The sequence below is a fragment of the Anomaloglossus baeobatrachus genome, chromosome 11 (genome assembly GCF_048569485.1).
Source record: "Anomaloglossus baeobatrachus isolate aAnoBae1 chromosome 11, aAnoBae1.hap1, whole genome shotgun sequence".
Taxonomy (NCBI): domain Eukaryota; kingdom Metazoa; phylum Chordata; class Amphibia; order Anura; family Aromobatidae; genus Anomaloglossus; species Anomaloglossus baeobatrachus.
The window spans coordinates 9898117-9904102 of NC_134363.1; positions in this window are offsets into that span (position 1 = coordinate 9898117).

Below are 5986 nucleotides of genomic sequence, written 5' to 3' on the forward strand. Positions count from 1 at the left end.
ATTTACAATTATCTTTGTGTAAAAAATAAACACAAAACATTACATTTGAGTTGATGGTTTTATTACTATTGCTTTATTCATAAGTGGACGTTATAACAGGATTCTGTTCCCTCCGCTTATTGTGGTGAAAGGAAGAGAATCGGATATACTGGAATGTACAGTATTATTAGATTCCCCACATTAGAGGAGCAAAGTAGGACACTGAAGAGGAAAGATTTAAGATTTCAGAATTATGAATGCAGCTCTGGAGTATAATAGAGGATGTATCTCAGGATCAGTAATGTATGTACACAGTGACTGCACCAGCAGAATAGTGAGTACAGCTCTGAGGTATAATAGAGGAGGTAACTCAGGATCAGTAATGTATGTACACAGTGACTGCACCAGCAGAATAGTGAGTGCAGCTCTGGAGTATAATACATGAGGTAACTCAGGATCTGTAATGTAATGTATGCACACAGTGACTGCACCAGCAGAATAGTGAGTGCAGCTCTGGAGTATAATACAGGAGGTAACTCAGGATCAGTAATGTAATGTATATACACAGTGACTGCATCAGCAGAATAGTGAGTGCAGCTCTGGAGTATAATACAGGATGTAGCTCCGGATCAGTAATGTAATGTGTGTACACAGTGACAGCACCAGCAGAATAGTGAGTGCAGCTCTGGAGTATAATACAGGAGGTAACTAAGGATCAGTAATGTAATGTATGTACACAGTGACTGCACCAGCAGAATAGTGAGTGCAGCTCTGGAGTATAATACAGGAGGTAACTCAGGATCAGTAATGTAATGTATGTACACAGTGACTGCACCAGTAGAATAGTGAGTGCAGCTCTGGAGTATAATACTGAAGGTAACTCAGGATCAGTAATGTAATGTATGTACACAGTGACTGCACCAGTAGAATAGTGAGTGCAGCTCTGGAGTATAATACAGGAGGTAACTCAGGATCAGTAATGTAATGTATGTACACAGTGACTGCACCAGCAGAATAGTGAGTGCAGCTCTGGAGTATAATTCAGGATTGAGTTACTTGTGTACTTGTGTGGCAGCCTCCTCTCCTATATACTCCATATATATACTGCCGGTGTCCTTTATGTGCCGGGGTCATGTTGGATGTGCTGCTGTTATTGTGTAGCCGCTGTTTGCTCCTGAGTCACACATCACAAGACTCGGCTCCGGGCGCTCCTCAGTGTATTTATATACATCATGCTGCGCTCAGCTGTCCTGCGCCTGGAGCTGCGCTCGCTGTCACCCGCCATCGCCACCTCGCTATTTGCTCAGTGCAGGCGGCAGCAGATATACCTCCATACAGCGTCTGCAGGATGTGGTGCGGTTTCACATGTGGCGGGGAGCGGTGGACGCTCTGCAGATGTCAGTCGCAATGTTCAGCGCTCACCGTCTAGAAGGGAATGAGGACACGCGTTTAGTGGCCAAAGCTTCCAAACGTCTTATTTCATTTACCTGCAGAAACATGCGGATTTCTCTGTAAAGATGAGGACAGAACAGCATCGATCACATTGTACAGATAATTTCCCCCATAAACTTTGTAATAAATCTTATTAGTGAAATTTACTTCTTTCTCCCGGATCATTTAATGTCTCAACATTCTCAATTCACAGGTAAAATGTGTCTGCACTGAATATAAGATAGGAAGACAAGAGGTGACAGCTGGTGCCTATAAGGTTCTATGGAGAAACATAACTCCCTTAGGGCACCACATGATGTCCCCACACATGTCCTATAGGGCACAGCATGATGTCCCCACACATGTCCTATAGGGCACAGCATGATGTCCCCACACATGTCCTATAGGGCACAGCATGATGTCCCCACACATGTCCTATAGGGCACAGCATGATGTCCCCACACATGTCCTATAGGGCACAGCATGATGTCCCCACACATGTCCTATAGGGTACAGCATGATGTCCCCACACATGTCCTATAGGGAGCAGCATGATGTCCCCACACAATGTCCTATAGGGTACAGCATGATGTCCCCACACATGTCCTATAGGGTACAGCATGATGTCCCCACACAATGTCCTATAGGGTACAGCATGATGGACCCACACATGTCCTATAGGGCACAGCATAATGTCCCCACACATGTCCTATAGGTCACAGCATAATGTCCCCACACATGTCCTATAGGGTACAGCATGATGTCCCCACACATGTCCTATAGGTCACCACATGATGTCCGCACACATGTCCTATAGGGAGCAGCATGATGTCCCCACACATGTCCTATAGGGCACCACATGATGTCCGCACACATGTCCTATAGGGAGCAGCATGATGTCCCCACACATGTCCTATAGGTCACCACATGATGTCCGCACACATGTCCTATAGGGAGCAGCATGATGGACCCACACATGTCCTATAGGGTACAGCATGATGTCCCCACACATGTCCTATAGGTCACAGCATGATGTCCCCACACATGTCCTATAGGGCACAGCATGATGTCCCCACATATGTCCTATAGGTCACAGCATGATGTCCCCACACATGTCCTATAGGGCACAGCATGATGTCCCCACACATGTCCTATAGGTCACAGCATGATGTCCCCACACATGTCCTATAGGGTACAGCATGATGTCCCCACACATGTCCTATAGGGTACAGCATGATGTCCCCACACATGTCCTATAGGGCACAGCATGATGTCCCCACACATGTCCTATAGGGTACAGCATGATGGACCCACACATGTCCTATAGGGCACAGCATAATGTCCCCACACATGTCCTATAGGGTACAGCATGATGTCCCCACACATGTCCTATAGGTCACCACATGATGTCCGCACACATGTCCTATAGGGAGCAGCATGATGTCCCCACACATGTCCTATAGGGCACCACATGATGTCCGCACACATGTCCTATAGGGAGCAGCATGATGTCCCCACACATGTCCTATAGGTCACCACATGATGTCCGCACACATGTCCTATAGGGAGCAGCATGATGGACCCACACATGTCCTATAGGGTACAGCATGATGTCCCCACACATGTCCTATAGGTCACAGCATAATGTCCCCACACATGTCCTATAGGGTACAGCATGATGTCCCCACACATGTCCTATAGGTCACCACATGATGTCCGCACACATGTCCTATAGGGAGCAGCATGATGTCCCCACACATGTCCTATAGGGCACCACATGATGTCCGCACACATGTCCTATAGGGAGCAGCATGATGTCCCCACACATGTCCTATAGGTCACCACATGATGTCCGCACACATGTCCTATAGGGAGCAGCATGATGGACCCACACATGTCCTATAGGGTACAGCATGATGTCCCCACACATGTCCTATAGGTCACAGCATGATGTCCCCACACATGTCCTATAGGGCACAGCATGATGTCCCCACATATGTCCTATAGGTCACAGCATGATGTCCCCACACATGTCCTATAGGGCACAGCATGATGTCCCCACACATGTCCTATAGGTCACAGCATGATGTCCCCACACATGTCCTATAGGGTACAGCATGATGTCCCCACACATGTCCTATAGGGTACAGCATGATGTCCCCACACATGTCCTATAGGGTACAGCATGATGTCCCCACACATGTCCTATAGGTCACAGCATGATGGACCCACACATGTCCTATAGGGCACAGCATGATGTCCCCACACATGTCCTATAGGGCACAGCATGATGTCCCCACACATGTCCTATAGGGCACATCATGATGTCCCCACACATATCCTATAGGTCACAGCATGATGTCCCCACACATGTCCTATAGGTCACAGCATGATGGACCCACACATGTCCTATAGGGCACAGCATGATGTCCCCACACATGTCCTATAGGGCACAGCATGATGTCCCCACACATGTCCTATAGGGCACATCATGATGTCCCCACACATGTCCTATAGGTCACCACATGATGTCCGCACACATTTCCTATAGGGAGCAGCATGATGTCCCCACACATGTCCTATAGGGAGCAGCATGATGTCCCCACACATGTCCTATAGGTCACCACATGATATCCGCACACATGTCCTATAGGGAGCAGCATGATGGACCCACACATGTCCTATAGGGTACAGCATGATGTCCCCACACATGTCCTATAGGTCACAGCATGATGTCCCCACACATGTCCTATAGGTCACAGCATGATGTCCCCACACATGTCCTATAGGTCACAGCATGATGGACCCACACAATGTCCTATAGGGTACAGCATGATGTCCCCACACAATGTCCTATAGGGCACAGCATGATGTCCCCACACATGTCCTATAGGTCACAGCATGATGGACCCACACATGTCCTATAGGGCACAGCATGATGTCCCCACACATGTCCTATAGGGCACAGCATGATGGACCCACACATGTCCTATAGGGTACAGCATGATGTCCCCACACATGTCCTATAGGGCACAGCATGATGGACCCACACATGTCCTATAGGGTACAGCATGATGTCCCCACACATGTCCTATAGGTCACATCATGATGTCCCCACACATGTCCTATAGGTCACAGCATGATGGACCCACACAATGTCCTATAGGGCACAGCATGATGTCCCCACACATATCCTATAGGTCACAGCATGATGTCCCCACACATGTCCTATAGGTCACCACATGATGTCCGCACACATGTCCTATAGGGAGCAGCATGATGTCCCCACACATGTCCTATAGGGAGCAGCATGATGTCCCCACACATGTCCTATAGGTCACCACATGATATCCGCACACATGTCCTATAGGGAGCAGCATGATGTCCCCACAAATGTCCTATAGGTCACCACATGATATCCGCACACATGTCCTATAGGGAGCAGCATGATGGATCCACATATGTCCTATAGGGTACAGCATGATGTCCCCACACATGTCCTATAGGTCACAGCATGATGTCCCCACACATGTCCTATAGGTCACAGCATGATGTCCCCACACATGTCCTATAGGTCACAGCATGATGGACCCACACAATGTCCTATAGGGTACAGCATGATGTCCCCACACAATGTCCTATAGGGCACAGCATGATGTCCCCACACATGTCCTATAGGTCACAGCATGATGGACCCACACAATGTCCTATAGGGCACAGCATGATGTCCCCACACATGTCCTATAGGGCACAGCATGATGTCCCCACACATATCCTATAGGTCACAGCATGATGTCCCCACACATGTCCTATAGGTCACCACATGATGTCCGCACACATGTCCTATAGGGAGCAACATGATGTCCCCACACATGTCCTATAGGGAGCAGCATGATGTCCCCACACATGTCCTATAGGTCACCACATGATATCCGCACACATGTCCTATAGGGAGCAGCATGATGTCCCCACACATGTCCTATAGGTCACCACATGATATCCGCACACATGTCCTATAGGGAGCAGCATGATGTCCCCACAAATGTCCTATAGGTCACCACATGATATCCGCACACATGTCCTATAGGTCACAGCATGATGTCCCCACACATGTCCTATAGGTCACAGCATGATGTCCCCACACATGTCCTATAGGTCACAGCATGATGTCCCCACACATGTCCTATAGGTCACCACATGATATCCGCACACATGTCCTATAGGGAGCAGCATGATGTCCCCACAAATGTCCTATAGGGGACCACATGATGTCCCCACACATGTCCTATAGGTCACCACATGATGTCCGCACACATGTCCTATAGGGAGCAGCATGATGTCCGCACACATGTCCTATAGGTCACCACATGATATCCGCACACATGTCCTATAGGGAGCAGCATGATGTCCCCACACATGTCCTATAGGGTACATCATGATGTCCCCACACATGTCCTATAGGTCACAGCATGATGTCCCCACACATGTCCTATAGGGCACAGCATGATGTCCCCACACAATGTCCTATAGGGCACAGCATGATGTCCCCACACATGTCCTATAGGTCACAGCATGA